Raw genomic sequence first — 26,358 nt, forward strand, 5'->3', positions numbered from 1 at the left:
GAGGCTAGGCCAAAGCCTGCCTAGAATGGAACTTCTGTGGTAGTGGTTCCTCTGGTTCAAGTTTCTTGGAGACCCCTATGGAAATACTTTGCAGAGTCCTCCTCTTTCTCCTCAGAAGAGGAGTCTCTGGGATATGTGGCATGCTGAATCATGATATTTTTATTTTCCAAGGTGACTTGCTGGAGGACTCTTCTGTAAACTAGAACTCTTCTGTTGACTTGGTCAGATATCTGCTCCTTGCAAACACGTTGCATATTTCTGCATGCAGACAGATGCCTATGAAGTGTCCTTAGCACTCCATGCCCAAAAGAAAAGTAAATCTTCATACTATCCCTCACCGCTTAAAGAAACAAAGAGTACAAAAACCATAATGGAGAAAGAACTGTGCATTTGCTTAAGATGAGTTTATATTCTGTGTGGGTGTCACTTTGAGCAACTACATGCCTAAAATCTCAATGGAAACAAAGCCACATTGGTGAAATAACTTGTAAATCTGCCAAAGGAATGACAGCAATCAGCTCAAATTACCAGTTGTATCCTACTACTCTCATCTTTAGAATACAACATTGTTATCCAGTTTTTATTAAGGTGATTCCTGTCATCTGCATATATGCACAATCTCAACATTTTATTAGAACCTAATGTCAGAGAGAGAGAGAGAGTGTGTGTGTGTGTGTGTTTAAAGACACGGTGACATCTTTTGAAACCTAGTAAAGGAAAAATGTCATCATTGTCAGTTTGGTTAAATGTTTTAATCAGAGATTATATAATTACTTTCTGAAAGAGTAGAGTTATTTTCAGAATGAGGCTTCTTTAACGAGTATAGGAGTATAGTTACCATAACTAAGATGCAGAGGGCAGTACTTGCCTACTTTTTTCTTTTTCTTTTTAGATCTTTTTATCCTGCCTTTATTATTCTAATAAATAACTCAAGGCAGGGAACATACCTAATACTCCTTCCTCCTCCTATTTTCCTCACAACAACCACCCTGTGAGGTGAGTTGGGCTGAGAGGGAGTGACTGGCCCAAATTCACCTTTCAAGCCTAAGGCTGGACTAGAACTCAAAGTCTCCTGGTTTCTAGCCCTGGTGCCTTAACCACTAGACCAAACTGGTTCTTAGTTACTTCTTACTCAGTTACTCAGTTACTTCTGGTTTGAAAGAGGAACAGTTAGAACAAATGACTTAAATTAAAGAAGAAGAATGGAAATGTCAGGTTCAGTTAAAATCCCAGTTTTACCTTATGATTTCCCATGTACCATAGATGGAAAATGTGATAGTGTACATGAGGTAACAGTGTTGTATATCATAGGATACTGGTGCACTGGTTACAAAGACAGATTTTGAATTGTAACTCAAAGCTTAGTATATACTACAGGTCAGTTCAATACTGGTAAGTGCAGAACATTTGTATTGGTTATAATTTTAAAATGTGGAAGGGTTGAATTACTTATCACTTGAGATGTGTTAGTTTAAGCAGCAGCAGATTTTTCAAGTATATGAAAATAAACCCAGAAAGGCCAATTAAAACACATGGTGAGATTTAATTCCCCTGTCATGATTCTGAAAAATAATAATTTTCCCAGGATCAAAAGTTATTCAGAATAATGTCACTGGGATGGAATGGATGATCCATCTGGAGGTGTTCTTTCTTCCATTACACTAGGACAAGGCCCTTAATTAGAGCACCAGTGTCTGGGTCTTTCTCCTCTGCTGCCTCTTCCTCCCACAATCCTCCCCAGAGTCTGTGAATTCAGCTGTCAGCTGTTTGTAGTCACCAGTGGCAGTCTTAAGGTTTGTGTGAAGCTGGCCAGTGGAACCTTAAAAATGTTTTAATGAGGAGATTGAGGCACTCATTGCATCTTGTACTTCCTGCAAACCAATGTCTGCCCCTTCCTCCCCCTCTTTGGAGGTGAACACATCTTCAGTGCTCTGCTAATGACTAGTGCATGGGACTCTGTTGGTGGGCAACTGAGGGGCGTATTAGCATCTGGAAGCAACCTGTTTCCAGTTAAAATATATACCGGGTCAGAAGAACTTTTTGGGACCCTAGTCCCAAACTGTTTAGAGCAATGTATATGATAAGCAAAACTGTGAAACTAGCTTGGTAGCTAATTGGCAGCCAATGCTGTGCTTCCATAGAAATATAAAATATACATAGCAGGTGCCCCACTCAGCAATGTAGCTGCAGCATTTTGCACCAGCTGAACCTTGTGGACCAAGCAAACGGGTAGATTTTTGTTCACAGAGTTCATTCCAGTCATCTAAGCATGAAAAGCAATGGCTAATCATCCTGGTCCAGGAAACGATCTAATTGACATACCAGCCAAAGTTGATAACAGATGTTCCTGAGGTCACCTGGTCTTCTAATGACAATGGTAATTGGAAGAAATGCTGTACTGGATCTTTCCAAGGAAGTACAATCCTCTTATGAACAATTGAATTTCCCAAAGCTAGGAACCATCCTTACACAAAATCTCTACCTTGTCCAGATTCCTTCTCAATTTATTGGTTCTTATCTACCCCATCACTGCATCCAGACACTGGTTTAGAACATGCACTGTCTCTTCTGATTCAGATGTTATGGAGAAGTAGACTGAGTGTCTTCAGCATACTGATGACACCCAGCCCCCAAAGTCTTATCAATCAACCCCTGCTGTGACTTCATTAAGATGTTAAGTAGCGTTGGGAAGAAAACAGTTGCCAGGGTCTAGAGACTCAGTCACTCTCTGAAGCCATTCTTCTAAGCAGGAGCAGAACCACCATAATATGACACTTCTAACTCCCAAAAACAATCCAGGAAGATACCATGACTGACGGTAACACAACTGACTATGAGATCAAACAGGATATCAAATAAGCAAGCCTGGATTAAAACAATAATTCTGTTGCTGATTTGTCAGAGAGAAAGATCCCTTTTCTGCACTTCTGTTTCATTGACCAATTCTAGCAATTGTCTCACTAATAGAATGTAAGTTTAGAGAATTCTCGGGAAGTTAATCTACCAAGGTGGAGCTGCAACAAAATAGTGCAACATAAAATGTTCCTGGTGAGGACATTATTCTATACCCCAACAATCTGCTCCTCCTCCTGAAACATTCAGCCAATATTCAGCCATTAGGTAGTTTGGGGAAGAAGTCTCTGGTATTTCTGTTTTTTAACTTAGTTTCTACAAACCCTGAAGTACCCCTTCCTTAACCCTTCTCTGTTTTGCATGGAAGGTTGATATTTTGGGTAAGGAACATCAGTTGAAGAACTGAGATTGCTGTCAATATATCTTGGTTCCCAAGGTAAAAAATAATCATATTCATCTGTGTTTACTATAGGGTATTTGAACAGAAGTACAAGCTTAGCAACAGAGTTAAATACATATTGCTCTGATGTTTCCTAGAAAAATAAAACAAACCAACCCTCCAGCTTCTGATCCACGCAGCAGAGATCCCTGATGTCCTGTTCCTTGCAGAAATGAAGCTATTACGTAGCTTTAAATATAAGTCACAAAATGAGAATTTCAGCAGCCATAATGGCAAAGTCTGCTTTTGCAGATTAAAAATTGCAAAGGCACAAATAACGTTGGATCATTTTCTCTGTTTTCCATGGTTCTTTGTAATGTTACATAATTGCATGCAGAGTTTCCCAAACAAAACATTTTTTCCCCAAGGAAAGTTAATGAACCAGATTAGCAAACAGAAGCTGGGTTATAGACATTTTACAGTGATTTCATGTGTTTGTATACACACATGTATTTCCAATGCATCTAGATAAAGATATATAGGTATAGAGATGAGCCCGACTCAAGCCTCATGAAATCCATATGTGTCCTGGTTAAGCCCTGACTCTTGTTGAAATTACTCAGATGAAAAGCTTTCATATATACCACAGAAAGAAGGAAGGATCTCAGTCCTACCCAATACATATACTTGTACATTTGTATATAAAGAAAATGACTTTAGGTGAGATGTTGCAAAATTTCCCAATTTGCTATGTAAAGCCTTATATAGTTGATGACATGATGTCAGAATGGGTAAGGCTGATATATAGGGAAAGAATATGGACTCCAAAGCTGCATCTTACAGGCATAAAACAGCAATCTTAGCCATACTGGTCCATGGGAAAAAAGTAAAAAGAATTAGCCGGAGCTGGGTAAGCTCTGGCTTACGGGTAAAGTTTCCTTACTAGTGCTGATCAAATCAACATAAAAATTGTGCAAGCTTCTTCTGCAGAATGATGTTACAAAGAATTACAGGAGATAATGTATGCAAGGCATTTCAAGCATTCTAAAAAGTAATATATAACTGCTAGATAAATAAGATAAACATGTTGTACCATACCACCTCTCAAAATGATACACTTGTTTTGGAGAGATTATATTAAGACTTCATTATAGATCAGTTTCATATTTGGATTTAAAATCTCCAAATTCAGGAGAAACAGCTCTAATAGAATTCTTCCCAGTCTAAGACAAAACAAACCATAACAGAACCAGAGAGCTGTGTTTTTAAACTATAACAATAATCTGAAGATATGTCCAGGTCTTTCACTATGGGTGGCATTTGTTTTCTTCAAATTAATACAAAAGGGAAGAGGAAAAAAGTGAAAAATATACGTCTGTAAGAAAGATTGTCACCCACTGCATTAGAAATCAAGCATGACCCAGTGGATTGGTCTGTGTCTGATTGTATCTCAGCTGAAAATAGCATATCACTTGAGGCTCAAAAATAAACACATCCACACATATACAGTAACTGTGTTATCCAAGGGCATCTGAAATTATAACATTCTAAATTAATGAAAAATGATTAAACCTGATCTTCGTACTTATAAATTACATCTATGAGAGGCTAAAAATAATGGTTTCCATGGGACTGACATCACAAACATTCTCTTAAATGTGGAAAAAAAATCTTTTAAAAATCTTTTCTGCCTATGCTTTTCTTTCTATTTATTTCTTATTTCTGAATTAAGTACATAAAGAATCAACAAAGGATCACACATTGAACAGAGTGAGACTATCCTACAGTATATGTAGGATTTACTTTTAAGTAAAAGTGCAAAGGGTTGCATTATACGTGCTCTTGCACATTCCCCACCACTTGCATCTTAGGTAAGTCATAAGAGACTCTGCCTGAGCCAAAGTACCCCATTTTTTCCTCAACTGGGAAGAAAGTTTATTGGAATTTGCCCTCCCTTCTGGCATCCAGATACAATTAGGAAACTAGAGCAGTGATGAAAAGGAGCTGTTAACATTTTTCTTTTTTCCTTGAATGTGCAGGAGGGAGAATGAGATGAAAAAGGTTTTATGATAGCTCTGATTCTGACTGTGTCACTTTATATTAAAAAAAAAAATGGATAAAAGCCACTGAGATGGTTCAGATACCAAAACTGCTGCCTTCAGTCAAACCAATCCTGCTTTCACTTTCTTTGAACATCCGCCATTGGATGAAAGGTAAATCACTTACCCATGGGAAGCATTCGATTGGGTTAGGTGCAGTATACAAATGTTCCTCCTCATTTCACTACCACAGCATCTTAGAATAATTTTGTCTGTAGGAAATGGGAAAGTACAAAGCTGCCTCTGGGTCCAAACACCTCCCAGTGAGTCAACTCCTCTTATCCAAATGCTTAAGATTGTTACAGCTTTTGGCCCCCATACAGCAGCCTAAGAATCCTCTTTTTCAAGTGTGAAAGGGCTGCATTATTGGCCCTGGCTCAGAAATATTGCTGTCATTATCTCAGATGTCTTCACATTGGCATGTGGAGATATCTGAAATAAGGCCACCAACACTAGAGAAGATGCAGAGGCCAACTGGTTGGAATTGTGGCCTGCCTGTTATATGGCTGGCAAACTGGCCTGTGCTTATGCTCCACCTTACAGGGTGTGAGGCAGAGCCAGCCATATTTAAAGGTGAGATGGCCAACCAGAAATGTTGTACTGTAGGTAAAGAAAAGTTGTGAAAAGCTATATCCATCTATGCTCTGCTGGTGAGTGTTCCAGGGCCACCAAAGAGGCTGAAGTCTCTATGTTCCAAGGCCCAGGAGAAGAGCTTGAAGACCAAGAAGAAAGGTCATCAAGAAAGTGGGGGACAGATGGAACAGCAAGAGGAGCTTGACAAACAGTGCAAGGAATCTGGCTGGCAAGTTGGCCAGTGGAGAGGGGGCATGGAAAGGACCGCAAAAGAGGCTTCAGCTGGTAGTTGATAGGTTCTGAGGCAGAAAAAAATCCCATTCAGCCACTGGTGTCAGGCTCTGAAAACCAATGACAGCAAGAGGAAAAGTAAGAAGAAGTTCAAGTGGGATCAGCTGGCAGTCAGCAGCAGTCAGAAATGCCCAGCTGGAGAAAAAGAGATCCCAGTTGGGAGGCAGCCAGATGGCTTGAATCTTACTTAGGGATTAGCCAGGAGCCTGGTAATAGGCTTCTTCATGGCAGAATGTGAAAACATCTGGGAGTGAAGCTAATATGCCATTTGCAACTGGCAGATATACTTGAATTGTCTGCCACCTACTCATGTGAAGCATGTTGTTGCTCTTTCAGATTTTCTCTCTAAGAAATGCAGCCTTTCTTTCTTTTTTGTCCTATGAAAAGGAGAGGTATGTGGATTCGCATAAAAGCAATCTGTATCAGTACTGCACCTCTTCACATTGATTTAATTCCTCAGCACCACCAGCACAACCAGCACTACCACCACCACCCTTTGCTATCATATGGAGTTTTGATGTATCTTTCTACTATAGATGGATAGATACGTCCTGTTAACAGAATCTCCCTACACAGACACACATTATTTTTCTATGAGGCTGCTTAATCGATAACTTTCCCTAATATACGAAGATTACTTTATTGAGTCAGACCAGTGACTGGTTAGTGCATGTAGGTCAGTATCACCAACCCTAACTGGCAGCAGTTCTTCACAACATTGTAGCAATTAAATGTGGAATCTTTGGCTGCAAAGAATGCCATCAGGCAAGACTTACTTGCCTACCTATTGATTTTGCCAGATATGTGTTATTTTTATGTAGTTCTAACTGTACTATACCAAGTTTTCTAAAACAATAAAACAAGATTTTATCCACTGCCAAGTAGAATTTCTTTCGTAAAACACAGCATTTCAAAATAAAAAAGAGAAGAAAGAAAAGAGAGAGGGATGGGAAAAAAATGCATCTCTTTTATCCCTTGACAAGAACAACTTTGTTTTATGCTGTGATGTATTTTCAGTTGTGTGATTGACACAGAGTGCATTTTGCCATTGAGTTGAGAGCCAAAGCTTTTAGAACACCCCTGTACTTAATATGGATTTCTGACTTCTGCACATCCTTCCCCTTCTCTTTCAAGCCTGTCTTTTGAAGAAACGAAAAGAAATGACAGAATATAGCCTCACAGAGTTTATTTTGATTAAACATCAGAGCTACACTTCCTTCCTTCCTTCCTTCCTTCCTTCCTTCCTTCCTTCCTTCCTTCCTTCCTTCCTTCCTTCCTTCCTTCCTTCTTGTTTTGCTTATTTTGTTTTGGGGGCTGGGGTGGGGGCGTTGCAGTATGACAGTGGCCTGATTTGTGTAAAACAGAAATATTGTCCAAAAGGACAATTCTGCACAGAGACAAAACTCAGATGCAGGTTGGGACAGCCTGATTGTATCCATTTCTACCTTCCTCACTTCTGGTCTAATGAATAAAGTTCACAACAGGATGCCATCCACAAACTCCAAAATTAAATAAATTGAAAAATAAATAATATGGCTGGAATCTTCCAAGATTGCCAGGGATTTTGGCATTCTCACACCGGATCACACGGGATGGGGTGGGTCACATTTCCTGAGATTGGGCTGTCTTGCAAAATTACTGTGAGAGTGCACAGCAGCAGCTGAAATTATAGATAAACGTTTACTGTTTTGTGCAGGAGTTTGCATTGTACTGAATCATGGAAAGGGTCAAGGCGTGATAAAAGTGCAGCTCCCAGTTTTTTGTTTGGTTTTGTTTTTTTAAAAGCAAGACTATAATAGCTCTAGGTGGGGCAACAGGATAATTGGTGCAATCCTGACCCTCTTTTTCCAGATATTTGTTTCTATCCTTCACATCAGTGCGTGCAGGGCTAGAGAGACATAAAAGTCATTTGTTACTTGTAACCATTAGGACAAGCTCCAGTTCAAAGCACTTCCTCAATCATGGGCAGCCTTCAGACTTCTTCTGTTCTGCCAAACTCCCTTGTTTCCTCAGCTCTATTTTTTGGAAACCCTTTGCTGGCTTCAGGAACGGCCTCTTATGTGCTCATCTTCCTCAAGTGTCTGCCCTTGGGGATACATAAGATAATACCCATCCCAGAAGTGCTTCTAAAGCCACTGCTGAGAAGCATTCAGGATAAACATGGGATCAATTCAATTTAATCTCCCAGAATGTTATTCTCATATGTGTTCAAATGAAATCTCAACACTTCCTTCCAATGCTGTGAATTTTCAGTTGCCTGGGCAACAGCAAAGTGGAAAAGATTTGGGGGCATAATCTGGAAGACATTGATGGCACAATCTTAGGAAATGGAAGCTTCCACCATATGATATGATTTATATGCCTAGATAGTTGCCTGCTCTGCTATAAGCAAAAGCTCCGAGTAATAAACTATCTTTATCATGTTGGCCATGCACAGCAGTCCTAAAAGCCCATTCTTCCAAAGAAGTATAAGCAGGTTACCCATCATAAGCAGGAGAGAGCTTCTCCGCTGATTATTCACACTTACTGCTTACACTTGTTCTTTGTGGAAGGAAAAACAGTGTTGATTATAAACAAACAAAATCTGATTTTAATTCCCGTTAGGATCCACTGCAATTCAGAAGATAAATGGTAACTTCTATTTGAGTATGTCCCTGCATATATGTATACAACAAATCAATAGTTTGGTTAGAACTGCATCAGGGCTATGAACTTTTTAAAATATACAATTGATTGTGCACCTTTTAAAGAGACACATCAATTAATTCATTTTAAAGAAAATTGGATATGAATGCATTTTCTGTAGCTTTGAAATATAGCAGTAATGTGAAAGAATTTATAATATAAGCCAGCCTTTGCTAAGGTAGAACCCTGTAGATTTATCAGATTTTAACTTCCATTTTCTAGTGTGTGTGGCCTCACAGATGAAAATAAACTCATTTTTTGCCCAACCCTGTATATACTCCTGTATGTCTACATTTCCAGGTAACAGCTTGAGGTATACCATTATACACCTTTTTCAAAATATATTCTTGTACATGAAAAGTACAAGGCTATATTTAAAAGAGTACAAAAACTATTTACTTGTTAGTAAATGATATAAAACCAATTTTGAAACTTTTAATAGCTCAGTCATCTTTGATTAAATTTATATGTAATCAAATCTTCAGTATAAGTTTGAGATGTTGAGGGAAATATAATAGTAAAGGCTCTTCTGAGTCCCACTCAATTCCTAGTGAAACGAACATGCAATTTTGTTGGCAAAAATACAAAAAAAATGTATTTTCAACTTCCCAGACTGGGTAGTACTCTCTGGTGGTCTCCCATCTATGTATGAAGTAGGCCAGGCATGCTTAACTTCTGAGTCCCAACCATGCTATCGTCTGTTGAGACTGAGGGATGCATAGAAAGATAAGCAGATTAATAGACACAAGCTACTCATTGCTTGAAGGCCATTGTGTGTATTTTATCCTTCAAGACCTATAACGCTGTCATGCTTGCACTCATGTATTACAAAAACACACCAAAGACAAAACAGTCTCCCAAAACTCTAACAATTCTTGTTAAATACTCAAGTCAATTAAAGCTTGTAACCATAAGAGTAAAGTACTATGCCTCTCTACTCAGAGATCATTTCCACTGAGTTCTGGGGATATAGAATTGTAGCTTTGAGAAAAACGAATGAATAATCACAACTGATGCTTAATTGCAGAATGTCTGTTTCAAGTTTCATGCATTTCTTATATTATAATGCAGTGAATCACCAGCTACTTAAGCTTTCCTTAAACTATCCTTCCTCTGTTTTGGATTATATTTTACCAAGTATCCCAAGTAACTCTACTTCCATCTGACAGTCACTGAGACAACAGACTGTTTCTGCTGACTCATTCAAATGGAATGTGTCCTCAAAAGAATAACTATTTTGTCAAATTTTGCAAAAAAAGTAGCCTTTTATTGTGTCCCCTTCTTTCACTGTCTCAGAAGATGCAACTTCAACATTTAATTAACCAGATCAGGAAAACACATTTTATCCTGAACTCATAATAAAAACTGAAAACAAAACATCATGCTGGAATCAGTTTGAAAGGTTACGTAACTAGCTCTGCTACATTGTTTTTCTTTTTTTGATTAAAATAAAATATAAAAATCTGTAACTAATGAAAGGGAATTATCAAATTTTAATGCAATATTTCTTTTTTTTCTTTAGAACAACAAAAAAAAGGAGTTTATCATACCACTTCACACTGTATATAGTTCTGCTTAAGATTACTTAAGTTATATGTCAGATCTCATTATTTGATATGCTTTGCAAAGTTTTTTTTTTGGTCCGCAGTGGAGGCTGCCTTGCTTTAAGTTTTAGCATATAGTTAATGCCAGTAACAGATTTCAAAGCCAACATCAATAATAGTTATTACTACTCAATTTTCCACTAAAATTAGACAACTTATCATTGGAAGATTACATGGTTGTTATCTGAACCCCACTGAAGCATTTTCAATTTTCTTTCTTTTTTTTAATATGGCTTCACATAAAACCAGAACAATTTAGGAAAAAATATGTATGGATGAATGAACACATCATATATCCATTGACCCCCAAAAACTTAGGCAGAATTCAATTATGAACATGTTTTATCTCTTTAGAGGTGGATGAAGAAAATAATTGCTGGATACGTTGAACCAGTTCACATGGAAACCAACTAAAATTGTTATAAGCTACCATTGAGTTGAAATGAAATTGGCAGCATACAACTTTGACAGATAAATAAATAAACATTCAAAAGATTTGTTATAATTAAGAATTTTGATTGACCATTACAAACAGCTGTCCCATTATCCTTACATACAGGACAATTATTTCTTTGAATTAAGGCTGCTTTCATTGGTAAATGTTGAGGGGAGATCTTTATATTTTGAGATGAAATGTTGGGACTAGTCTATTACGACAATTTGGAAGGAGGAAATAAGCCAGGAATGGGCAAAGAGTTGTGCCAATGGATATATTTGGAATATTGAAAGCATCTCACCTGCCTTTCACAGAATGGCTACCATGTTAGGTCTGGCTTGTCACAAAACAGATGGCATTCTATGAGACCGTAGTAACTTTACTACTACACATCCTCACATATTTCCCTAGCAGAATCTGCAACAGTTCCTTATTTATGTGTCTCTTCTCTCCCAGTTCCAATCCTTCCCTCACTTGATGTTCTTGTCCACTTGCATTTGTCATTTTTCATTCTGCTATCTGCTTGGTCTCCCTAGGTGAAGCAGTGGACTGAACTTGCTAGAAGAGGAACACGATTTCTGTTTCAGGGAAATGAATCTTATTCCCCATGACAATAATCATAGACAGAGGAAGCTCTTTCTTTCTTTAACTAGTGATTTATTGGCATATGATTTTAATTGGATTTCCATCCTGACCCATCATAAAATATTGCTCCATAATGCAACTTTTAAAATCAAGAAATAAATCCTAGGGAAAATAGCTACACCCATCACACAATCAGAGGTATGTATGTATGTATATATGTATGAACAAGTTTTTAATATCTTTATATTTTATATCAGACTCTTTTGGGGGAGATGGGCAGTAATTAAATTTGAATAATAAATAAATAAATAAATAAATAAATATAATCCACTCTTATTGCCTTTGAACAATTTACAAAATAATCAGTGTAAAATCAAAACAGCCCCAAACTATAATTCCCACCCGTAGCATCAGAACAGCCCTAAAGGCTGACAGAACCTGAAAGCTGCTAATTTTTGCTTTTAGCTTCAAGTAAGTTTTAATAGGGAAAAAAATAAGCTCAGCCATTAAATAGACATCTCACACACTCAGGTCCCTTAAACTGTATTTTGACCCTTGGTCAGTGCTCAGCTGATGGATGGAGAGACAGGCTTTCAATATTTTAAAGACTGTGTCATCAAAAGGAAGATTGATTTCTCTTCTTAATATTCTGGATCTAAGCTATTTAGGGCTATAGGCCAACAGAGGTTACCATAGTTGAACATTTTAAAAAAGCACTCTGAAGAGGAGGTTGTTTTATTGTTTTATTGTTTCATTGATTGATTGATTGATTGATTTTATTTTTGTTTTGCCCTCCACCTTTCCTTGCCCTCTGTCTCTCAACCCTACAGGGATAGACCCAACAGAAAAAGACACTATCAGAGCATGGATTTTAGCCCATTCTTCATCTGGCACAGTATCAGTTTTTATACATAATTAATCCTAGTTGCCATAATAACTATTAATAGATGCCCTTTGCTACATCATTTTATTAAGGGGACCCCAACATGTTTCTTTGAACACCCTTCCTTAGTATATAGATACCTTCCTCATCATATACTTTCCCAGACTTTTCTTGCTTATCCAATAAATTCTTAACCCAACCTTCAAATACAGAAAATCAGAAAACAATAATAAATAATAAGACCAAAACAGAACCCAGAAAGATTTACAGTAAACCTTTAATTTCTTAGCCTACCCAGATTTTTCCTTGCAGTATTTAGACAAGTATTTCTAGTACTGTCAAAGCATTAACTGAGCAAACTAAATTTCTACCAACTCTGATACATATAGGGTGTATATCTGCATCCTTTTCTTAATGGTAGCAGCCTTCTTCCCACACAAGAAGGAATAATACAGGTAAAGAGCAGTCCATCTATGCCTAAAGACCCTCTTTGCTCTGTATCCTCAAGACACCATAGTATGAAGGTGTCTGGGACTTTTAGATATTCTCAGAGAAGAGGTTAAACTCACCCTTGTAAGTTAAGGGACACTTAGGTGACCATGATGTCTAGCAGTTCTTGGATATTTACATAATGACCATCTCTAGCCTGGAATCCACCATAGCCAGGTTGTTGCTTCACCAATCTCTCCTCTTACATTACCCTCTTCTCAACTTGTCTCTCTCTCCCACTCTGAAGTCTCAATGTTTTTCCCTCCTTCTTTCTGGTTGTGGACAGGTAGACAGGATTGCCTCCATCCTTTCATCTCCATTTCTTCTTTGTCAGGAATTGCCTCATTTCAGAACTCTCCACTCTTTCCTCTTCCTGATTGGGGCAGCAGAAAAGAACAGCCTCTTTCCTTCTACTGCTACATAAGGAAGTATTCCCCCTCTCATTTTCAGGTGGAGCAGTCTCTACATGTCTTTCATCCATTGTGCAATTGTCCCTCTTCCCATCTGCCACCAAGTCCCCTTCTCAAAATCAGAACTGCTGGTGGGTAAAGAACCATTTTTGCATTGCTAGCTAGGCAGTTTGTATTGGTCAAAGGAGGTAAGGAGGTTGATGTTATCAGGAACTTTCTACATTCAGTAATCCTTCCAATGGATTAAATTTCCAGTCTTGCCCTCCTGCACTGAAAGTCCAAAATATACTCAATCATAAATTCCTCCTCTCCCCACCCCGCAAAGAAAGCCTTCAAATTTATTAAATGAGAAATCTGGTAGAAAGTCAACTGTGTAACCAGCAGAGATAAAGGAGCCTTCCTGATGATGGTGATCAGCAAGCCTTTTTAGGCAGCCTTGGTGTGATCTAACTGATCCATGAGGAGGCTTTGAGTGGCTTGAAGTTGTTGGAAACATCATCCCTATTCACCAAGTCGTATATTTCTTGCTGAAGAATAGAAGAAAGCTCATCTGGTGTCCTACCTTCCATCTCTATTATGCTGTTGCTGTGTATATAAAAGGGTTAAACCTGGAATAACCAGAAGACTTTTTGTGGTTCTGGAAACTTCTGGGCTTCTTTATAAAAGTTTAGATTGTTGAAATTAAGTCCAGTGCCCTTTTGATCTCTTGACTCTTGTTCATGTCTCTCTCTCCCTGCTTTTGCCTGTTGTTGGTTTTTTTGGTCCCATTTTGTCAATTAACTCCATTTGAGGCTTGCTGATGTTTCATAAATAAATATCAAGCTATTTTGTTGCAAGCTGCATTGAGTGACACATGTGCTAGGTCTGATCTGGATATAAGGATTAAATTGGAGTGTGCTGGATTCAAACAAAATTGGAAATTACCCATAATAATTTTCCAACAAAAGTTGGAAATTTGGAGGGAGGGAGGAGGGATTGGGAGGTATTTGGCAGCCTAAAATGGCCATAACTGAGTGGAGACATGAACTGAGTTACTGAGCATTCCCATTTTGGTCTCTGTCAGAAATCAGGTGTTTGGATATACTATAGTTCTGGAAAACTTGTTGAATGCACAAATGAGCTATCTTGGTAGTGCAGAGTAGCTCATGATAGAGAATGAACTGGGTTGAGGTTAGATAGACTGGGTAGATGGAAAATAATTGTACACAATGGAGGGTTCATACTCATGGCACCAGAATCTATCAAGGCCTCCTGTTACATATATCTCAGTGCCATTCTGGGACTCTAGGGTTACAAAATGAGTAAATCTTGATGCATAACTCAGCATGTTTGAGCTCCATTTAATTTGTGATTGCTTCAACACCTGGGAATTGGGATCATCTCATTTCACAGCAACTCAGATGTGGAAAATTTAGGGCATCTTTTCTCAAAATCCCCCCCCCCTCACGTATGACTTCTTGCTGACGTTTCAGAAGAGGGGTAGGTCTTAGTGAAGCACAACTGAATGAAGTAGCCAGGTTCTCCACGGCACAGACATAGGCCTTGTGTGTGTCAGTGAAACTTTTCACAGCCAGAGAACAGAGCCTTTACTTTTTTTATTATATATATATAGTGGTGTTTGCCCTTCCCACCTGTATTCTGCTGCAATTCCTCAAGTTTTCTGTCAGTGCCCTAGCTGCCATAGTCTCTGGAATGCCTTGATGAATGAGCTCATCCCATATCTCATCTGACAGCCTCTCTCTGAACTGGTCAGTTAAGTCACTTTCATTCCAGCCCTCATCCTGAGCTAACAGCTGAAGCTCAGCAGCAGGCTGCCATACCAAAAGTTACCCTGTTGTAGGTGACAGATTGCATAGTTGGCAGCCATTCACTTGACTGAATCCTCAAAGTTAGCTCTAAGGCATACCACGGACTTAGTTTGGTTGTCAAATGCTGGGTCATTGCCCAAAGGAAGAGTTGTCAACAATATCACTCCCTTAGTCATGAGGCTATTTGGTTGGTAGGAAAGTCATCAAGTCTCAATCAACTTGTCTCATCTAAATAATATATAGTTCACACTGACTGATGGAGAAATTAAATTTCCTAGGGATTTCCAGCATATTTGTCAGGCAAGGAGGCAGTTATTCAGATTATGAGGCTTCAGCTGCTCCAGCAACAACTGCAGGGTCATAAACTGGGATTAATATGGTAATCCTGGGTTGCAGTATCCTCCTGTCACCTGCTGGGCTATCTGATTCAACATCTGGGTTTATGAGTCCATTGGGTTGCCATTTGTTTTGATCCTAGAGCAAGGGATTGTTCATTTGGTCACCAGTTAAAAAGGGTGACAAAGGAACCTCATTTTATTCTTTGGTATCTCGGGGATGGCTTTTCTCCCATAGGGATAGGTGTAGGAGTGTGAAATGGAATGTAAATCTAGAGGGGAGGTGATGTCCTGAGCGCTGATGGTGAGCAGGAGGGGGCCCCTATTCAGGGGGAAAATGCATGCGTAGTAGCGAGGAATTGAGCAGTCATTCAAAGAGACACAGAACAGACCCGCCTTGACTTTTGGGGTTTATCTGTATGGGTTTTCTCACGCTTCTTCAGTTTGTTAGGATTTTCTGTCTAATGTAACAGTAATAAAACACTAGAGACTTATTCCTCATCTCAGTGTGGTTCCTGACTGTTAGGACATCAATCCTAACAAACTCCTACTCCCATTGAAAGAGGCAGGAAAGAAAAAAAATGGGGGGGGGGGAAGAAATGTCTTCAGAAAACCAGGAAATTCGGCAAGCCATTCAACAATTGGCAGCAGCCTTGCAACAATACCAGCAACAAGTAGATCTCCAGATCAACACATTACAAGCAGCTATGCTACAGCAGTTACAACAACCAGCTCCAATTAACCCACAACCGGTGCCAGCAGCAGCAGCAGCTCCGCCAGTAGTCTTGAGATCCCAGAGCAGTTTACCAGAGAAGTTTGGAGGAGTTTTCCTTTGAAGAATTTCCATCGTTGCCCAGTTCCCATGGGAGCTTGGAGGGGGAGATGGACTCCCATGAGACTTTGGAGGGAGGGAGGAACTCTAGAGACAAGGGAGCTGAAATGGAATGTAAATCTGGAGGGGAGGGTTATGTCATGAGCACTGATGGTGAGCAGGAGGGGGCCCCTATTCAGGGGGGAAAACGCATGCATAGTTGTGAGGAGTGGAGCAGTCATTCAAAGAGACACAGAACAGACCCACCTTGACTTTTGGGGTTTATCTGTATGGGTTTTCTCATGCTTCTTCAGTTTGGTAGGATTTTCTGTCTACTGTAGCAGTAATAAACACTAGAGACTTATTCCTCATCTCGGCGTGGTTCCTGGCTGTTAGGACAGAGTGGGCAACCAAGCTGTCAGGATTTTCCAATCAGAGCTCAGCAGTAAATCGTAGTTCTCCTGATACTTCATGGCTAGGCTCAGTGTCTTGGCTGGACTAGGCAGAAAACTCATTGAAATACTTCTGCTAGATTAGAATATTTCTTGCAAGCAAGAATGAAGACCTATACAATGGTTGATTGACCACTGTGGTACAAAAATGTCATGGACTTTATTTTGGGGGGTGAAACTCGAGGTGCCTTCCTCCCATTCTTCTTAGGTAAACACTTGGTGCCTTGGGGTCTTGCAGTTATACCAGCCATCTCTAGCCTGGGACCCACTTGATCCTGTCTTGCAGCCTCATTCCTTATAGTCATTTGGAAGACTGCTTGACCATATGATATTTCATCATGGTAACCATATATACACACACATACACACACACACACACACACATATATGCATACATACATACACACACATACATACACACAGTATATACAGTATATACACATACACACACACACACAAAGCCTTCAAGTCAGTCTTGACTCCTGGCAACTGCCTGGGCAAGTCCCTGCAGTTTTCTGGCAAGATTTCATAAGTGGTTTGCCATTGCCTCCTTCCTAGGGCTGAGAGAGAGTGACTGACCCAAAGTCACTCAGTTGGCTTCATGCCTAAGGTGGGACTAAACCTTGCATGCTTTAGCTTTGAATAGGGCTAGTGAGAGGGCAGCGTGCCTATATAAATTCAACAAATAAATATTTTTGCTCACATGAAAAGGAGCACCTAAGCAAGATAATGGCAATGATGACAGATACTAGTGCTACCAAGCACAGCCACCACACTTACACTCTCATGACCCCACACTGAGGTCCCACACAGTGTTCCCTACTCCTTTATGGACTCTTAACTGCAGATGGAAACAAACTGTACTGTGTTTTTATTCTGTTTGCATCTCAGAGTCCCTTTTGGTAGATGGGCAGCTGTATAAATTTGTTTAACAAACAAACAAAACCTAGTAATCTCCTCTCATGTCTTTCTGGGGAAATTCTAAATCTAAAGAATCTCAGACACCTTTAGATATTTTTGGCTTACCACCCAGGGATATAGTAACTCTAGACTAGTGTTTCTTAAACTTTTTTGCTCTCAGGACCCCTTCCTGTGATTTCCCATACAAACCATAATGTATCCTGATAGCAGTTATCGCATATAAATCATATAAAAAAATTAAATATAAATCCAGCTCAGTGTATTCTTTTTTAAGACTCTACCTGGCCAGAGCTGGAGCTCATCCAGGTCCACTGCATCACCATCGCTCAGTTGTCCAGGGCTTTCTGGTGATCATCACCATAATGTAGTGCAAGTGGTGAATCTTGAAACAGTCTGTAGGCCTCTGCACAGTCTCTACTGGCACTGTGGCAGCTGGTAGCTGGCATCACCATCTTTTTCCTTCCCTTCCTCTTCCTGCAAGTCTCTTCCAACAGCTACAACTGGGAGACTTGATACAGGCTCGTCTGTGACAGGAGGTGAGGGCTGCCATTCCCTCTCTGGTCTCATAAGCTTTCTCTAATGTGGCAACTCCCAGGCCCCCAGCCCTGTCCCCCACCCACCCTTGGAGCAGCCCAACCATGCAACCACAGAAAACACAGTGTGCCACTGCAGTCTGCACTTCATTTGGTTTCATTTGCTTGGCTTTGATTATCTTTGTTCAGTTTCAGTCCAAGGTTTTGTTTATTTAATAATTAAAAATAAAGAAAAACAGAAAGGAAACTTTGCAGTGTCGATGGCAGGAAAGATGGCCGTCTTAAATATTGCACCCGGGCATTCCTAGGACTGCAGACATTAGATCTGAATGTCATGGGCAGTTTTCAGCTTAGAAAGGGAATGGAAAAGGGAGACCTGCAAGCTGGCAGAAGGAGCGTACACAAACATAAATACACACTTGGCCATTTTCTTTCTCTTTCTTTTCTTTTCTTTAAAAAAAAAAAACATTATCTCTCCTCTTCTCACCAACCTACCACTCTGCTTCTGAGAATTTTTAAAGAAATTCTTCTACTCCCTTGTGAAAGAGGTTGAAAAAAAATTATTTTCTAGAGACTAGAGGATCTCCCAAATAATTGCCTAGCATCATTTAAAATGCAGCAATCCGTAATAAATTACTAGTTTCAGATTTAGAGCTATTTCCTGTCTATGAACACCATTTCTGTTACAGTATTTTTCTATCATTCTGTTAACAACAGCAACAACGACATAGGAAACAAATGATAAAATATCTCCAAAATGATGCTGTCAGATTGGACTTGCTCTGAAAGAGAGGCCCATTGCTAGGATTGTGGGAAATAGAGTGAACTCAAAGTTGGTCCACTGTTTCCTTTAAAGAGCTGTGGATTTTGTACATAAGGTACTAACAATGTAAAATAAAAGCAAACATTATTTTTTGAAGCTGTCCTGGGTGGAAGGCCTTTGAAGCCGAGAAAAGTCAGAAGAGAGAAACAATTTTACAGAATGAAATTTCTGCATGATTATGCTGACATCTAATGGCCCTAACTGAAATTTCCACTTACAGTCCTTTAAAGCAGTGGTTCTTAATTTTTTTTTTCTCTCAGGACCCCTTCCCACTTTTAAAAATTATGGAGGACCCTAAAAGAGCTTTTATTTATATGGGTTATATTTATTGATATTTACCATATTAAAAATTAAAATTGATGTATTCACTGCCACTACTCATGACTGTTTGATGGGATTTTAATATTGTATTATTTTTCAACATAGGCTGGTAAATAATTTTGATTTCACAGACCCTTGAGAGGGTCTTGGGGGACCCCCAAGGGTCCTAGGTCCACACTTTAAGAAATACTGATTTAAAGTAAAGGAATCCAGTTTATGGGAACCTTACATACGTATATAACTCTCTTAGATGTGTATGGATATAAAGTTCCCATAAACTCATAGTCTATATTTATATGTAGATATGTATTATATTATATGTATAATAGTGCCTATATTTTATGTTATAGGCTATAACCATTACCGGAAATATCACTGTATGTGTTTATAAGTCTATTTGACCTACATGCTTGTAATGGCCTCCTGACCACTATTCCTCAAAAGGCTGATTTTTCCATGACGACTTAGATGAGGTCCCTTGGTTTTAATGTGCTTCTGTAGCACTTCTGCCTAAACTTCTCTAACACTTTGTCCACTTCTGTTTGTTTGGATAAAGTTTACGTTGTTAGTTCCTTGTGTAAGACTGCATATTATGGGACCAAGCTCCTATCAATAACACCTAACCAACTTCAGATACTACAGTCTCAAATCTACTTTTTTGGCAAAGAGTTTCCAGTCAATACTGGAGTATATTTAATGATTAAAAACCATTGCTCGACTTTTGATAATTGGAAGTTACCCTTTTTTTCAAGTTTCACTTTTTCACCTGACATTCAGATTTAAAAGAAAACAAAAAACATTTCCATTTTTTTTGTTTAGTTTTGCTATTGCTCTGAACTCTAAGCATTTACTTTTCCTCATTTACACCATTTAAACTCTAAGGTGGAAAAAACAGTATTAGCATTAATACTTTTTCTCCAATTTCAAAAATCTGCAGTGTTTCTTTTACATAAGACTTAGAAAATTCAGTCCATGAATGTGACTAGCGGGATATACACATCCTTCTTTAAAAAAAACAAAAAAAACCTCTATTCACTTTTCTGTGAAGATGTTTTTTAACCTTGGGGGACAAACCAGAAAGAGCTTTCATAAATAAAAATAAACTATGCTAGAAATTTAAGTTCAGGAGACAAGCTAACTGTCATTTTGATATAATATACTTGCTTACCCACAGCTAACTGGGAATAAACTAAGCAAATATGTTTGAACTTGGCAAGGCTTTAGGACCAAGACAGCTAAAGAAACAGAAACGGATCAATAACAATACTAAACTGGAAGAAAGGAACCCATTACTGTTGCTTCTATCACCCAGCTGAGTTCCCAAAAGAAAGTATGTTAGAGATGGATATATAACAGAAGAATATGGATTTTGTAGCATAAAAAAATAGTCAAAATTTATAAATACTGACAGATTTAGATGGATCCCCACATTATAATGAAGAATGCTGTGGATCAAAGAACAAGAAGTCGTGCAAGCCATGATCTGATGGGGTGGGCAACAATTTTTTGGGTTGGAGGCCAGATTTTATGACTTATTTCAGCTTCCAGTGCCTCAAGACAGCATGCCCAAAGATGTGATCTAAGCATTCAGCAGCTTTTCTGCTTGACATGGTTAGGCAGGATTTATGTAGGAAGTAAGTGAATCAAGCCTTCAGGCAGCTTAGTATCTTAATATCTTTGTTAAAACAGAAAACTTAGAAAATCATGTCACTGAAACCCAGCAGTTTTGTTGCCAACATTCCACAGTGCAATCTGAGGAGGTTGTGGAGAGCACAAACTGTGTCATGGGGTCCATGTGCAGACTGTGATTTGTCAATCCCTGGTATAAAGCTCTTGCAGACAAATTGCTTTGTTGTTGTGTTTTGCATGTTTTGCTAGGGTATATGTTTATACATTGTGTGTGTGTGTGTCAATATCCTAATGAATTCAGGACACAAACCCCTAAAAGTTTCCTATTGTTTTGTAACAAGATTTGCACGTTATTTTTTTTAACTTGGTCCTAATCGAATTCTAATTCTTGATTAGTTGATTAACTCATCATGGTTTAGCAAAGCTTGCTGCAAGTAAAACTCTTCAAAGGCTCACCAGGACTTATTCACAGTATAAATTGGCCTAAACAATACATGGCTAGTAGAAGCCTTTTATAATATAAGAAATGTTTCTTGCATGGTATTTAAATATTAAAATGTTGAATTAACTGATTAATATCTTTTCTTTTTTTAACAAATGAATAGGAATTAGAGAGATTATAAATGTTCTACATTTTCCTTCTTTGGCACAGAAAACTGATGGCCAAGATAATTTCTGTTTATTGAGTCTAAAAGGAATTTTCTTTTTTCTGATTTTTTTTTTTTTAACAGCATAGTACATTCATGTTAGTTTATTAGGATAATAAATCCAATAATGGATGCTTTATGTTTAACATTCACTCTTCCCATAGTTTTGGATATCATTTTTATATACATGACAAATGGGCAAGTGACATTGTTGGGAGTATGACTTCAGTGGCACTGACATTTCAGTAATAGGCAGCTTACTGAGAACAACGTGCTTCAGAGTTAGAGATTGCTCTGTCCCCATTGGCTCATCAGTGCAACAGAGCACAAACTTAGGGCTATTGGGCCACAGGAGTGATAGAGAAAGATTCCTGGTACCAACTTCTGACAAGAAGCCCCTGGTCCAAGTGTTTAATTCCTTGGGCTATACAGGTAACCTGAAGTTAAAAGTAATATAATGTAATAGGCTGATGATGTTTTGTTTATGACAAACCCGAGCTTTCAAAAGAATGGCTTGTCCATCATTTATTTATGGATTTCAAACCAAAAAAAGAAACTTTCCGTATAGAAAAAGTATGAATGCTCATTTTGAACATCTTCAGCGGATCTTAAAACTTTGTGTCTTGCCCACATCCATACACGATCCTCTTCAATTACTTTTGTCTCCCTGGCTCTAATTCATTAAAGGTTGCCCTTCATGACTTCACCAAATGTAAGTGGCTACCAACAAGGAATGTGAACGACCATGCTTTTTCATTTATCATGTAGCATCTTCCTCCTGGCATTTTGCTATTGGCCTGGTTGAGCTACCTGTTTTGCTTAGCTACACTCCTATGAAAATGTCACTTGTGATGTGTGTAAGGTCAGCTGAACCCACGGTATCAAGATTTGGACCAGCAGCAGGAAATGCTCTTATTTCTTTGCTCTTACATCAAAGTCTTATGAAATATAAGACAGAAATCATGTGTAGGGAGATCAATAGCCAAATATCTAAAATGTGATATCATCAATCTCCTCTCAATCACGTATTGCAAAATTATTCCATATTACTCTGCAGCACACAGCCCATCTATATAAGAAAGGACCTTTTTTCCCCTGCAACTGGGACAAAAAGTTTGTAACATTTCTCTTTGAAACCTGCCTCTCTACAATGATGTTTCTTGAAACGGGCTACAGTCTTGACAAATGGAATTAATAATGTGCCAAAATCTGACTTCAACTTTGCTAAAACATTTGTTCTGCACAAAATCTTCCCCTTTGATTTCATTGGAGCTTGAGAGGACACTCAACACAATACAAAGTAGGTAGAAGTTTATGCCTCCTATCACACATTCTCTTGGGGGTCCTTTTCTTATTATCTTTTTGTTCTTTAAAATTAAGTGTCAAATCTTTTGCATCACTTTCCAGGCCTGTATATCTTTCCTCCACCTAAAATCTTTAGTCCCCTCTAGTGTCTGGTTTTTTAAATCATGAAATTGCTTATCTTTGTTATGTCTTGTAAAAACCAAAACAGGATCTATTTCCCACAAGAAGCTGGGTGTTCTTTATAATTAATTTCAAAATCTTACTGTAAAAGTTTCAATATTCCAATTTTATCTGGACCCTTAGTCCATTTATAACTTTCTAAGATCAAAATCTTATTTAGCTTTTTTACTGTTTATTTCAGATTCTTTAAATTCTTAAGCTTATGATTAAAATTTTCTTTCATTCAGGATTGAAGGCAGATTCACCCGGTGTTTTCAGACTTGTCATTCTGAAGGTTTCTAATAGCTTAGAAGTAGTTAATGAGCAATTTCCAAAAGTGATGAGAAAGTGAGGTTGGCAAACTTATTGTCCTTTAAAAGTCTCTGTTGCAGTTGCAAGCAAGATGTGGAAAGCCACTGTCCTGCAGTCTCCTCACAAGGAGCAGCCATCTGGAGCACATGTGGGCAATCTCCTGTTCTTTCCATATCTGGAGAGGTTCCAAGGGACTGGTCTACTCAACAGTTCCTTGGTCTTTGCTGCGGTTGTTGGCTCTGCTTTTGCAAAGCTTCCTTCAGTTCACCATACCTCCCTCAGAAGCCCAAAATTCAGTGTCCATGCTTTGACTGGCAGTTCCTCTACTCAATCATCACAGCTCTCTTTGATGAGAATGTCCCCTAAATGTTCTTCCTCAAGGATAAATAAATGGAATAAAAGCAAGAAGAATTTCTTTTCCACCAAACTGAATAAGGGTGAATTAAAAAATACAGAATAAATTTTTGAGACAGTGTTAGATAAAATAAAAAACTACTCAAAAATACTGCATTGTTTGTTATAGTTCAATCTGGAGACCTAGTCTTGGCCTTGTTGTAAACATTCTCATACCTGTCAGTTTAAGGTTTCTGGCAAGATGACTTTCTTATGCATTATACAACCATATTTTGGTTACAGTAGTTCAGTTAAAAGAACTGGATGAGATTTTCCTTTCTGGGGTAGAGTTTTCTTTTATGTGAGCAATGCTGAAACCTTTTCTGAGGGATGGCAACTATGTATTGCAAGGGTGAGCTGATGTTCCTGTTAAAATATTTCTCATATCCCGACTCCCCAACTGGGACTTTACAGCAAAGTGTAAGACAATATAGACATAATATATTACAGTATTACAGCTTGAACTGATTATTTTAAAGGGCTTGCATTTTTAAAGAAATCTCATCCATTCATTTTTCTGCCCCAGAAGCTAGTACAATCAAGAAGTTAGAATCTTAATTTCTGCACCAGGGGACACTAACTTCAGAAGGAGTGATCTGAAGGAGGTTGTCATCAAAATGCTTCCTGTAAGTGGTAACAGGCTAATAAGATAAATCATCAACATTAATTATCTTAGTCTTAGTATTTAAGGTATAGATAAATCCATTCTCCCCTGACTCACATTTGTTTGCTTCCTCCAAATTAGTCATTCTAAAATTGCCACTATGGCATCATGGCCTTAATCAAGAGAAATGGCATTGATTTACTAGCATACTTTGAAGCAAGTGATTGAACAAAAATATCTTAAATGGGAAATCTTACAAGGGCTTCTTTGTGAGAGTCCCATTCAAGGTCTTTTCTTCCCATCTCCCACTACTGCAGGTGATCATCTGAGTATCTAAGCCTTGATTACCCATGAACTTTGTCCATGGACTTGCCAACAACAAGCTTCCTTGATTCTCATGGCACCAAACTAAGGACCTGCCTTTTGTGGAACCTCAAAATAAATTAGACATTTAATAGGGCTGGGAGCTATTGCATAGGTCATGAGCTAAGTATAAATCAATAGAATAATTGTAACATCATAGAAGTTCTAAAACTTTGGGAAATTAGAGAGATCTATTTGGCAGCAAAATTCAGATCAAATACAATAGAATGATTCAGTTTGAAAGAGAGCTTGTGGTACATTGAAAATGTGTTTCTCTAGTCCTTAAAAAAACCCTGATGTTTAAAATAGCTTCTAGTTTCATTGCAATTTATCTTATCTTTTCAGGACTCTTTCACATATGACATTTCTTTCCTTCCCAGAGCTCACCGCAATCTATGGAAAAGCATGAAAGACATGTGCATTCTATTATACATCAAACACAGACAAATCCATTTTGCGGTATATACACATTGTAGGAAATTAGAACTGGCAACATTTTTTTCAAACAGAATAGCTGCATTCTTCAATTATGATAGCAAACACAATTTTCCTGCATAAGAAAAATCATGTAGATAGAGAAAGTAATCTTCCTTGCAGAGAAGTGAGGACCTAGAAGATGTCAGGAAACTCTAAGTAAATTAATTTCCATGAACATCTGGAAAAGTGACAGTAATTAAAATGATGCACACTCAATTATACTGTATGTGAGGGAACAGATGTATCTACAATTTTGCTTCTTCAATCTGATTTTGCTTGAGAAATCAAACCATCAGTACCCAAAGCTTGAGGTTTAAAATCACAAACAGCCACACTTACAACAATAATGTTGTATTTCTCATGCTTCATAAGAAGATGCCCCTTCAGAACAAGCATATTGGTTTATTTACAGGTAACAGATTCCAGGAAGAACACCATTTTTCTTCCTTCATTCTCTCACTGAAAGACCCTTAGATGCCTTCTTGTATTTTTGCCTCTAGGATCTGAATGCTAAAACATAACTGGTTTAAGCACAGTTTATTAAATCTCAGTTGACTGGGTTCACAAATACACTAAGCCATAAATCATGGTTAATGCATTCAAGATTAATCTATAAAGCTTTCATGGCTTGGGACTACAGGATTTGAAGGAACACTTCTTTCCCATATGTTCCTGCCTGCCTGATAACTTCATCCTGAGAGCTGTTCTAGGTTGCCTTTCTAAGAGCTGAGGTATCATGAATGACTGTCTAGGAGCAGATCTTCTTGGTGGTCACTCACCAATTCTTGAATGCCCCCTGCACTTGGACATACTTGGTCTTAGTTTTGTTATATTTCCAGCACAGGACTAAAACATTTTTTTTCTTCCCTGGTCTTTCAATAGATTAATAATTCAATTCTGTATGCCACCATGAAGCTATCTTTGCCTATTGTCTATGTGTTTACTGCTTATATATCATCTTTTTAAATCACTGCTTTATTTACTGTCTTTTGAAATCACTTTATATAAATTCTAGTTTGAGAGAGTTGTAAGCCACTCAGAACAGTATGCACGTTTTGAAAATAATAAGTACATTTAAGAAAATCACTAGAAACCACAATGGCTGGATTTACAGAACGTGCTAATCCTCAAACAAGCCAAGGGCTTTCTGGTTTAGTACAGTACCACATGTAAATCCA

This window comes from Candoia aspera, chromosome 3 (assembly GCF_035149785.1).
Source record: "Candoia aspera isolate rCanAsp1 chromosome 3, rCanAsp1.hap2, whole genome shotgun sequence".
Classification (NCBI taxonomy): domain Eukaryota; kingdom Metazoa; phylum Chordata; class Lepidosauria; order Squamata; family Boidae; genus Candoia; species Candoia aspera.